The sequence below is a fragment of the Rana temporaria genome, chromosome 1, assembly GCF_905171775.1.
Source record: "Rana temporaria chromosome 1, aRanTem1.1, whole genome shotgun sequence".
Classification (NCBI taxonomy): Eukaryota; Metazoa; Chordata; class Amphibia; order Anura; family Ranidae; genus Rana; species Rana temporaria.
This window is the reverse complement of record NC_053489.1, coordinates 303,417,125-303,430,150: the sequence shown is the minus strand read 5'-3', so window position 1 is coordinate 303,430,150 and position 13,026 is coordinate 303,417,125.

Below are 13,026 nucleotides of genomic sequence, written 5' to 3'. Positions count from 1 at the left end.
GGGGACCTTGAGAACGTGACCTGGAAGTGATGCGAGGGACGTTGCTTTCTGGGTCACTGCAAGAAGGGGAGGAAAGCGGATGTGTATCCGCTCTTCTCTTTCCCCTCTACCCGCCGGCACCCACCATGACTGTCCCGGGCCCGTCGATGGGCAAGCGAAGCCCGGAAAGCATGGCGAGAACACACGTGCATAGGGGGGTGCTAGCACAATAGAAGAACGAAAACTGGATAGTCGCACTCCAAATCACTTAAAAAAGTTGTCTTTATTTTTCAACTGTACACACAGTCACTGCAACCAACAAAACACAGTATGGCCGACGCGTTTCGCACTTACAGTCAGTGCTTAGTCATGGCTAAAGAAAGGTTCACATGATAAAATATATACTAAAGCATCATACAAACATGTGACTAAAGTCCGCCTATGGCAGCACGGAATCAATTAAAAATGCAATCAAACAGCTGAAAAGGGTCAAGCCTCCCTCAAATAAAACACAATTAAAAGAAATTGTCATAGAAACACCTGTATGTAACTAAACACACCTGTATACTCCCAATTTGGTCCACAGATTATGCACATTGCAAACTAGACTCAAATTCTATGCATAAAGTTACCCATATTAAGTGCAGTAAGTACTGTGTTATGTGTATAAATGAATAAACAAACAAAATACTTTGTTAGTGTTAGCAGGGTTTAACCTGTAATAAGTGGTTTTAGTAAGAACAATGCCAGTGCATAGGGACCCATATGTCAGTGATTAAAAATAAATAAAGATGGACAATGTCTACTATAATAATGTCTATACAAACAATATACATGGATAAATGTTTGTATTAGCAAAGTGAATTAAAAGGAATAGACCTGTAAATCATAAACACGTGAGTGTGCTCCCGATGTGGTGTACCTTATATGATGTAAGTGTTTTAAGCTTGCATGCATATCATTGCATGCACAATATAAAAACCTGGTTGTAAAAAACAAAAAAGTGCATGTGCATTTATGTGAAGCTATGACATGAGAGAACAAAAATAATGAATGAACCCCGCGGCATAATAGTGCCCTTCCAATATGCTGTAAAAAACATATGCATCTATGGGACAAATTTTTATAATGGTCATAGCACAGATGTGAGTCATGATCGCGCATGAAAGTTTGTTGTCAAGCGCTGCAAAAAGCGGACAACCCAACTTCAGTGATTTACAATGTGAACAAAGTGTAGGACCGGCAGAACAATATATGTTGTCTGCCTTTATAATGGAGAAAAACAGGTGTGTAAAATGCCGAAAAAGCCTCAAGAAGAGGTATGACATCATTTAGTGCTGTGACAAAAGTTCACTGATCGTCAAAATTGATGTATCATAAATGTCAATTAATAACAGACTAGTCCGACATAAAAATAATAAATAATGAATATAGGGTGTTTCTAAATAACAAATTTATAAAACAAGAGGGAAGGAAAACCCATATCAACATGGAGTTTATAGTAGATGTTATGTTCATAAATATATGTTTCAAATTGAAACGAAGTTAGAACCAAAAAGTGGCGGGGCCCGCCTGGTGAGTGTCACAAAGACACTAATGAGGTAATGCATATAAATTGCTGGTAAAAGATGGATGTAAATAACATATCTCAAATAATACGGCAATAATACAGACAAAGGCTGAGGCAGAGGACAAAAGCGGGTGTGAAACAAGAGCACCAGGCTCATATGAACACGCAATAATCCGAGCCTCACCCCTGTCCGGCCGTAACAACAATAAATGCACCCCCCATAATCACCCAGGCGGAGCCCACCACGCAGAACCCTAATGTCCAGATGGTCATCAATGATGAACCAAGAGGAGAACCTTATTATGAAAATGGACCTATGGACCTATAATAGATGCCGAGAAAACCTATGGACCAATGTGTGTCCTGTCATAAACAGATGATCCAGACACACTTGATCCGTGTTTTGATAAGTGAAAAAATCAAGATAAAAATAAAAATCTAACCTATGGCCAGGAGCCAGCCTCAATAAAAAGAAAAAGAAAAAAGAAAAAGGAAAGGGGAACCTTTTAATAGGAGGACAGATGTTATACTTAACAGGTAGAAGACATAGTCACTAGGACAATAGAAAGGTGGAATGTATGTGCCAGACATGGAGGGGGGTACCTAATCATGAAAGTGGGAAACATCCCAATCAAAGTTGAGTCCTTGCGGCTGTCTGGAATTAAGATGGAATATCCAGAATACTTCTCGTTTACAGAGAAGTTTGAACTTATCTCCCCCCCTGGCTGGACATACAATCCTTTCTATGCCCTGTATGGACAGGCTAGAGATATTTTTACAGTGTACATTGTTCCAATGCCTGGCCACGTTAGTGTTGTGGTTTTTCTCGATATCATATAAGTGGTCACTGAGTCTATCCCGTAATCTCCTGATGGTCCTACCTACATATTGAATGTTGCAGCTGTTGCAAGTGATAACGTAAATAATGAACTTAGTGTTACAGTTGATATATTGTTTAATTTTAAAATCTCTGCCACTAGAACATGATCGCACAATTTGGCCAGTTCCTATTAAGGGGCAATATCTGCACCCATTGGTCCCGCATTTGAAAGTGCCTACAAAACTCAACCAAGTTTGGGAGATAGGTTTAGATTCAAAAAGACTGGGTGAAAGAACGCCCCCCAATGTAGGGGCTCTACGGCTAACCGTCTTGATGCCCTTAGACAAAATAGATTCGTAAGACACGTCGCTGTACAAGACGGGCAAGTATTTGGTGACAATCTGTCTGATTTTATGAAACTCCATGCTATATGAAGTGGAAAAGGCAGGGATGGCACTAACTCTATGAAGAGCGTTGTTAATTACTGTGGCTGAATAGCCTCTAGCTTTAAACCTATAAGCCATCTTCCGAGCCTCACTGGCAAAATCAACAGTGGAGGTGCAGAGCCTCTTAAGGCGGAGGAATTGTCCATAATGGATACTATTGATAGTGTGTGGAGGATGAGATGAGTCGGCTCTTAATAGGGCATTGCCTGCTGTGCTTTTTCTGTACAAACTGGTAGAAATAACCCCATTGGCACCTGTGAGTTTTACATCTAGGAATTCTATTGTGACAGGTTGTAAATTGCCAGTGAACCGAAGGTTCAAAATATTATCGTTGAGATAATGTAACCACTCATCGAGACCTGCAGACTCGTCAGAAATGACGAGAAGCAGGTCGACGATGTAGCGACAATAAAGAATCGTGTCTGCACGGCGGGGGCTGGTACCCCCAAAGATGCGGGACCTTTCCCACCATCCCATGTACAAATTTGCCAGGGATGGTGAGAACTTAGCCCCCATAGCAGACCCCGTCGAACATAAAAAAATTGTGAGTTAATAAATATTCTAAAGCTGAAATAATGAATTCCTGCAAAACCAATGAATATCTCCCTGACTCTTTTAAAAAGTGGGAAACCCAATTGATGCGGAATGCTTGAATATAGGCTACACACATCACAGCTCATCCACCTATAGTTGGGCTCCCATGATATCCCATTCAGTTTACATAACAGATGTTTGGTGTCTCTTATGTACCCTGGAAGATTGGACACCAATGGCTGTAACTGGCCATCCACCCATTCACCGAGTCGCTCGTTGAGCGATCCGATGCCCGCCACAATGGGTCTGCCAGTTAAAGGATCCAAGCCCTTGTGAACTTTTGGCAGATGGTGAAAGACCGGCATTATGGGGTGTGCGGGGACAAAAAGTTTGCTATCAGCCTCAGAAAAAATGCCTGCAGATACCCCTCTATCTAAAAGAGAAATCATCAATCTCGTGTAAACTTAGAGGTGGGGTTACTTTGAAGGCATGAATAAGTAGACATATCTGATAGCTGACGGATAGCTTCTGCTTTGTAAAGACAAGAATCCAGAACAACCACTGCTCCCCCCTTATCCGCATTTCTGATAACAATGTCCCGATCGGAACTTAAAGATTTCAAAGCCTCTTTCTCAGAGTGCGATAAATTAGAGGAATGTGGAACACTATGACAGCTGTGAGCCAGGTGAGTCAGGTCTCTCTCCACCAATTTTTGGTACAAGTCGAGTTCACTGCCCCTGGACCCTAATGGGTAAAATTGAGACTGTAATTTAAACGATATGGTGGTCTTATTATCCACAGGATCCATGGGGCAGGGATCCGACTCAGCAAGTAAATCGGTCAGGTCTTGAAGACCACAAACATCTTTAAACAAAACAGGAGAAGAGACCAACTCACCTGGCTCCGAGCTGCCATCGGATGAATCATCCACATGTGTGGGTTGGGTAAAAAAATGTTTCTTGAGGGTGAGTTTTCTGGCAAATCTGTTGACGTCTAATATAGTCCCAAATTAGTTGAAATGGTTAGACGGGCAAAAATTCAAACCTTTAGACAAAAGATGGAGTTCATCTGTTTTCAGGACTTTCTGTGAAACATTAATGACATTGTCAATTATTTCCTTTTGGTTCCTCGCAAAGCATATGGGGTGTGTGTGGTTTTTAAATCTCTTGCCTCCCCGTCTGATCTTTTTGTAATGGGTTTTCTTTTTTTTGTTCCCTTGTTTCCATGAGGGTGTCCATTCGATTGTGAATCTTCGTCCGATAACGGGTTGGATGCTGTCATGGTGCGATCCGGAGATGATTCCGACCCAGATGTAGCTAGGGTGTCATATGCAATTTCATTTTTGATATCAGAGAAGCTCACTTTTTTTGTTCGATTCTTACGAGGCCGTCTGGATTGAAAGGGGAACTGTGTGCGTACATACACTTTATTGCTCTCGTAATCTGCACGATCCCTTAATTGCCTCCCTTTTTCGTGTCGATGACAAACTTTTCAAGTTTGTCCAGTCTTTTGTTTAACTTTCCATCCAGATCGGTGAATTCAGGATGCGTTTGCAATGCTGTGAGTTCCTTTTGTACTGCCGACATCTCGGTTTGTAATTTGTTGACTTGTTCTAGATTGGATTTTATTAGAATGCCCATTAAGGTAAGTGAACAGCTGTTCAGGGAATCCGTCCATTCCTGCTTCAGTGCCTCATTGGACAACTCAGTAGTGGGGAACTTCTTAATTCGTAAACCCCGAGGTATTTGTTGCATGGTGATGTAATTGGACAGAAAGTGAGTGTCCCAATACAGCTTGATTTCTTTTGCCATAGACTGTTCCAATCGTCTAAACATGGCCAAAAGAGAAACCCCATTATCCTGGCTGGGTGCCGAGGTGGTGTAGGTCCCCAATCTGAACGGGTTCTCGTCCGAAGGTTTAAGGGTTCTGCTAAAACCTGAGTCTGTGGCTGCAGTTGAAGGTGCGTTGTGTTCCATAGAAAGACTAGTGGTTCCAATGTGTCAACCAGGGCCGTCTTTACCGCAGGGCAAATGGGGCAGGTGCCCTGGGCCTTTTCACTGTTGGGGGCCCAAAGCAACTCCCTTTGAAAAAAAAAATGTTTTTTTTTTATTTTTTTTATTTTTATTTTATTTTTTATTAAAGGGCCAATTTTTTTTTTAGAGGTCTTGGGGTCCCCAGGGGCCCGTAGTTCCCCAGATGACAACCCCCCTTTTTTTTATATATATATATATATATATATATATATATATATAAATATTTTTATATATATATATATATATATATATATATATATATATATATATATATATATATATATATATATATATACACACTGTATATATATATATATATATATATATATATATATATATATATATTATAATATAAATGTTATTATTAGTATTATTATTAAAGGACCCAGAGGTCCCCAGGGCCCCGGATGGCAACCCCCCTTTTTTTTATAAAAAACATTTTTCTTTATATTATTTCATTTCTTTTTATTTCTTTCTTTATATATATATATATATATATATATATATATATATATATATATATATATATATATATATATATATATATATATATATATATATATATATATATATATATTTACTAAAGGGCTCAGAGGATCCCAGGGCCCCATGTGGCAAACACCCTTTATTTTTTTATAAATGTTTATTTTTTTATTTTTGTTTATATATTTTTTTTTATTAAAGGGCCCAGATGTCCAGAGGTCCCGGATGGCAACCCCCTTGTTTAAACATTTTTTAAATAAAAATAAATTACAAAAACAAGGGGGTTGCCATCCGGGACCTCTGGGCCCTTTAATAAAAAATAAAACAATATATATAAAAAAGAAAAATTTATAAAAAAAAAAGGGGGTTGCCATCTGGGGCCCTGGGGACCTCTGGGCCCTTTAAATTTTTTTTAAATAAAAATAAATTACAAAAAGGGCCCAGAGGTCCCCAGGGCCCCAGATGGCAACCCCCTTTTTAAAATATATTTTTTATATATATTTTTTATTTCTTTTTTTCTTTTTATTAAAGGGCCCAGAGGTCCCCAGGGCCCCGGATGGCTACACCCCTTTTTTTATATATATTTTTCTTTCTTTCTTTCTTTCTTTCTTTTTTTGTAAAGGGCCCCCGCTTCTAAATTCGCGGCAGCCCCCCCCCCCCTGCTTCTCAATTTCAGGCGGCAGCACCCCCCATCCCGGTTCTCTGCTCCAGGGGGCCCATGCCTGAAGCTGTGTAAGTGGCCCCATAATTCCTGATGGCGTCCCTGCCGCCCGTTAAGCCCCTATGTTGCCCACAAATCAGGCTGAAAATCACCAGCGGCACGCAGCCAGTACTGCTTCCCTTCCCAGTGTTTTAAAATGTACAGCACCCCTGGCTTCCCTTTAGACGTGCACTTCTCCCTTCCTGCCACTGGGTGCTGCTTGTATATAAAAGTGAATTAGAATGTGATTTTATAACATCCCCAGTTTGCTTTTCCCGAGGCTGACTTCTTCATGTCCTGCTCCTCAAGGTATGTCACTGTTTGCTAATCTATATTGTAAATATAAGTTTTCTGTAGAGTGTGCCCAAAGTCTTTATAATATTTGATGATTCACTGCAGGTCTGGTCAGTGTTTTAAAAAGTTCCTCTATTTTACACATGGCATGGCATGGGGGTCACAGCACCGTCTGTCCATTCTGCTTTAGAACCATGGGACCCCATGCCATGCCATGTGTAAAATAGAGGAACTCTTTAAATCACTGACCAGACCTGCAGTCCAGGCTGAGTAAGGCTTTAGAGCACATGGCATTACTGTCTGTATTTTACTGCTTGATGGGCTTATTTTGGGACTGGCTGGTTCACATGTATGTGTTTTGGAGGCCCACATTTGCGCAGGCACAGCAGCCCATTCATTTGAATGGACCGCCATGCCTGCGTTTCCTGCAAAGAAAAGCGCATGCCTCATGTAATAGGCTGCGCACACGGCACGTCTATGCCCATCAAGCACTGAAATACAGCACTGTCCGTCCATTTTGCTGTCTGCTGTGACTTATCTGCAGTTCCCGCACTGTCAAACTTGCTGCATTTTTAGACGTTTAGGTCACGCTTTTAAAAACACAGTGCGTTTGTGTGTGCAAGAACTGCAGGTAAGTAGCATGGTGCAAAAGCAGAATGGATTTCAAGGCAACTGTATTTTTAAAATGCTGAATGCACCTTTTTCTGCAGGAAACAAAGGCATGGCAGCCCATTCAAATCAATGGGCTGCTGTACCTGCACAAATGAGGACCGCCCAAAACATACATGTGAACCAGCCAGGCCCAAAATAAGCTGGAGGGGGGCCCAAAAAAAATGTTTGCCCAGGGCCCAAACCATATTAAAGACGGCCCTGGTGTCAACACTTTGTTCCCGATGGCAGGAGCTCCCGAGCAGGTGATCAAAGGATGCACGATCCAGAATAGACAAACAGACAAATTTTCTCACCGCTCCAGGGAGCCCCGTGAGCAATCAAGGGCTGTTGAACCACCAAGGTGCTGGCAATTCTGATGATAGCACAATAGAAGAACGAAAACTGGATAGCCGCACTCCAAATCACTTAAAAAAGTTGTCTTTATTTTTCAACTGTACACACAGTCACTGCAACCAACAAAACACAGTATGGCCGACACGTTTCGCACTTACAGTCAGTGCTTAGTCATGGCTAAAGAAAGGTTCACATTATGATAAAATATATACTAAAGCATCATACAAACATGTGACTAAAGTCCGCCTATGGCAGCACGGAATCAATTAAAAATGCAATCAAACAGCTGAAAAGGGTCAAGCCTCCCTCAAATAAAACACAATTAAAAGAAATTGTCATAGAAACACCTGTATGTAACTAAACACACCTGTATACTCCCAATTTGGTCCACAGATTATGCACATTGCAAACTAGACTCAAATTCTATGCATAAAGTTACCCATATTAAGTGCAGTAAGTACTGTGTTATGTGCATAAATGAATAAACAAACAAAGGTTCTGTTTTTGGACCACTCCTATTCTCAATCTACACCCCCTCCCTGGGTCAATTGATTGCCTCCCATTGCTTTCAATACCATTTCTATTCTGATTACACCCAAATCTATCTCTCTACCCCACTCCATCAGTCTCCTCACGCATCACTAATTTACTAACAGACATATCAGCCTGGATTTCACACCAGTTCCTCAAACTCAATCTATCCAAAACCGAGTTTATATTATTCCCCCCCCCCCACACACACACACACACACACACATACCCCTCCTCTTGACTTCTCTGTCAAAATCAATGGCTCAACTATTAACTCGTCCCCACACATCAAAGTTCTAGGTGTAATCCTGGACTCTGAACTATCCTTTCAGCCCCACATCCAATCACTGTCCAAAGCTTTCTGCCTCAACCTCTGCAACATCTCCAACATACACCCCTTCCTAACTTATTACACCTCAAAGCTTCTAAGTCACTCCCTGGCCATCTCTTGCCTCGACTACTGCAGCTCTCTCTTAATTGGCTTACCCTTACATAGGCTGTTCCCCCTTCAGTCCATCATTAATGCTGCTGTTAGACTCATCCACCTTGCCTCTCTGCCAATCCCTCCAGTAGCCTCCACTCACCCAACAAATTAAATTCAAGATACTAACAACTTACAAAACAATCCACAACTCTGCCCCCAGCTACATCACTAACCTAGTCTCAAAATACCAGCCATATCATACCAAATACCAGATGACCTGCTCTCCAGCTCTTGTGTCATCTCCTCTCATGTTCGCCTCCAGGACTTCTCCAGAGCCTCTCTGATCCTCTCGAACTGCCTATCCCAATCTGTCTGACTATGTCCTACTCTGTCCACTTTCAGATGATCCCTGAAAACTCATCTCTTCAGAGAGGCCTATGCGGCCCCCACCTAACAACTATACATTTATTTTCTCCATCGGCCTATCCCCCACAGTTATTACCTTTTGTATCTCTTGCCCCTCCCACTTAGATTGTAAACTGTAATGAGCAGAACCCCCTGATTCCTTCTGTATTAAATTTTATTGTAATTCTACTGTCTGCCCTTATGTATAAACTGTTGTGTACTATATAGCGATAGGTTATTGCTGTATCGAGATAGGTAAGGCAGCTTCTGCATCCCACTGTATTGTTCCTTGACAGGGTGAAAAGCACTCCTGCTTTACTGTAAAAATACTGGCCAGACAGATCCATGGACACCAGTGAAATAATGAGTGAAGCTAAGATACCTTCCTCATTCAGCCTCTGGAAGTCAGCCCATTAGAGCAATGCATAATGGCAGTATACTGTTAAGTGCCCTGCCTTTGAAACCCATTTGAAGGTTTATTGTTATTATCATTTTCCATTGCCATCTAGTAAAGCAGAAAAACAGTTGTCGTCTAATTCCTCTGCACCGTTGCCAAATGCAAGCCCTGCCTGCCATGGTGACCTAAAAAAAAGTCCAGCAGACTGCTTTATCAGGTCACATTGGGCAGGAAAAGCAGCTTTTTCACATGTAAGATGACAAATGTCAGGAAGCCTGTTACAACTAGTTCACCAACAAACCTAGCCCCATAGAAATGATACAGCACCAACTTTATTCATAATAAGAGACAAAGCAGTATGTGAGTGTGAAGAGGGCTTACTTATATGTTGTGTGTATAGTTCATGTCCTCAGCAGCAGTCTGGTCTCGCTTTTCAGGTCAATGCATGGCCAATGGTTGTCAGGTTTCTCTTCACAACTCCTGGTCATGTTCACCTAAATAGCTACAAGATGTTTAGAGATTTCCATGACAAACTGAAAACCAGATATATATTCCTTTAAAAGGTTGCTTGTTTACTACCAAATACTACTGTATTTTAAAACAAATCAGAACTGAAATGGCTGGAATAAGAATTACAGAATAAATTAAACTAAAGCATATGTTTTTGTGCTCATTGACTCTTTCGCCCTGCTGAAAAAAACTGATATTATCCGGCTCACTGAAAATAATGTATGCTTCATTAGAGAAAGTGGATCTGTATGCATTATATTGCCTGTGGCTCTCTGATAATAAACTGCAGCATCATTTTCACATCAAGAGCATATCACTCTTCTTGGCTCTTGTATGCTTACATTTCAGATCTGTTTTGTAGCTAAATATGAGGCCCCATACACACCATAGAATCTATCCGCAGATAAATCCCATCAAATGGGTTTCTGCGGATAGATCCTATGGTGTGTACACGCCAACGGATATTTATCCGCAGATAAATCTCCCCTGGAATGGATTTCCAGCAGATAAATATTTGTCGACATGCACAGAATATCTATCTGCTGGAATCCATTCCAACGGATGGATCCGCTCGTCTGTACAGACTTACCGGATCCATCCGTCCAAAGGGATTCCCCGCACGCGCCGTAATGAATAGACGCATGCGTGGAATTCCTTATATGACAGCGTCGCGCCCGTCGCCGCGTCATAATAGCGGCGACGGCGCGACACGTCATCGGCAGAGGATTTCAGCGCGGATTTCAATGCGATGGTGTGTACACGCCATCGCATAGAAATCCTCTGAAATCTTAGAGAGGATTTATCCGCGGATACGGTCCGCTGAACCGTATTCGCGGATAAATTCTATCGTGTGTATGGGGCCTTAGAGAGGATTTATCCGCGGATACGGTCCGCTGAACCGTATTCGCGGATAAATTCTATCGTGTGTATGGGGCCTGAGAGATTTAGCTTAAATGGGAAAGTTGAAAATACAAATATATGAAAGTTTTCTTTTTTTTATGTTGCAAAACATAACATATAAAGGGGGATGTAGAGTTCAATGAGCTCTATTTAGTTGAAGTCAGCATATTCCTGTGATTTCCTTTCAAAAATGATCAGCATACTGTAAGTTATGTTAAAACTCAATTTGAATTAAAAATAAAAAACTACTTACAATATACTTAAAAATACTTGAAAGCGTTTGTTACCCAAAAAAAAAGTTTCCAGGCCAGCCAATGATTTCTGGCCTGGACCTGCTGACGAATGAAATGCTTTCCCTGCCTGTAAGTGTAAACACAGGCAGGGCAAGTGATGTCATCTCCTTCTCTGGAAGTATTTTCCGTTCCAGAGAGCGGGGAGAGGACATCTGAACGTGAGTTGCACCAACACTACACTGACACAGTACACAGTCAAGCATTTTGCCCCCCAATCACCCCACCCCCAGTTAACCCCTTGGTGTCACTAATCAGCGTTAGGGTACTTAGCAGTAGGCCTAGATAGGTCTAGGGACCCCCCTAAACCCCCCCTAATAAAAGTTTAACCCCTTGATCACTCCCTGTCACCAGTAATCACTGTATTAGTGTCATGGGCGACGCTGGTTAGTTCTAAAAAACATTATAGCATCAAGGCACCGCTGTATGTTACCTAAATAAAGGTTTAACCCTGATCACCCGTCGGTTTTAGCATCAGTTAGGGTCTGTGTTGCCCCAGGCAGCATCAAATTAGTGCCAGTAGCGATAACACCTACGCAGGCACCATACACCTTCCTTAGTAGTATAGTGTCTGAATGGATCGATATCTTTGATCTGATCAGAACAATATTAGCGTCCCCAAAAGTTTAGGGGTCCCAAAAATGCAGCGTTAGCTGTATCAGCCCAGATACCTGCTAGTACCTGTGTTTAGCCCCTCTGCCCAGCCCAGTCCACCCAAGTGCAGTATCAATCGATCACGGTCACTTACAAAACACTAAACACTTAACTGCAGCATTTGCAGAGTGTCAGAGAATTGGCCGTAGTGTGGGCAACTCTGCCAGTAACCGTCATGGTCGCGCCAGTCATGTTCCTATGCGCATGCGTGCGCGCAGATGCCCAACAGCCAGGATTCACCAGCCTGTGAGCACTTTAGCGTGCACACTCGTGCGCATGCCGTGACAATTTAAGGCGCATCCCCCGGTCTATTTAAACCTGCCACTGACACTTGAAGCTTGCTGGATTATCATCAGCTTCCTGTATCTCCTGTGCCTCCTGTATCCTGTGTATCCTGAATCCCTGGCTTGACCTTTGGCTTACGTCCTGAGGTGTGATCCTGTTTATATCCTCGTATCTGACCCTGGCTTGGCTGACTACTCCTGTGTCTTCCGCCCTCTGTTTTTGATCCGGCTTGTTCCTGTATCCTCTCTGGACTGATTTTCGTGTATGACCTTTGGCCTGGCTACGAACTCTGTTCCTGATTTACCCGCAGACCTCTTACCAAAACCCTTCCCTGCACGGCTTCTGATCCTGCACATCGAGCACACCCCAGTTACCTTCTGCTAGCATCTATCCAGTCTGTTGCAGCACCGGCAATCCGTGCACCTTTGGGCACCGCACTCCCTGTCTCATCTCCAGGGGTACGGTGCACTTAGCCACAAGGGGCGCCCTTTCAGCAACCCGGCCTCACACCCAAGACTGACACTGAGTCAGGCCTGATCCCTGCGAACGCTAACAGTTGTTTTGGTAGCGTTTGAAGCAGTCGCTGACAGTCAGGTGCTCTTTTTTCCCGTGACTCTCATTAGTTGTACCAGTAAATGAATAGACCAAAATGTCCAATCAAAGGTACACTAGTGAAGAGTCCTACACATTTCTGAGCATGACAGATGAGAGTGAAGAGGAACTCACCCATCTGTCAGATTAAGGCTCAGAATATGAACCTTGTAGA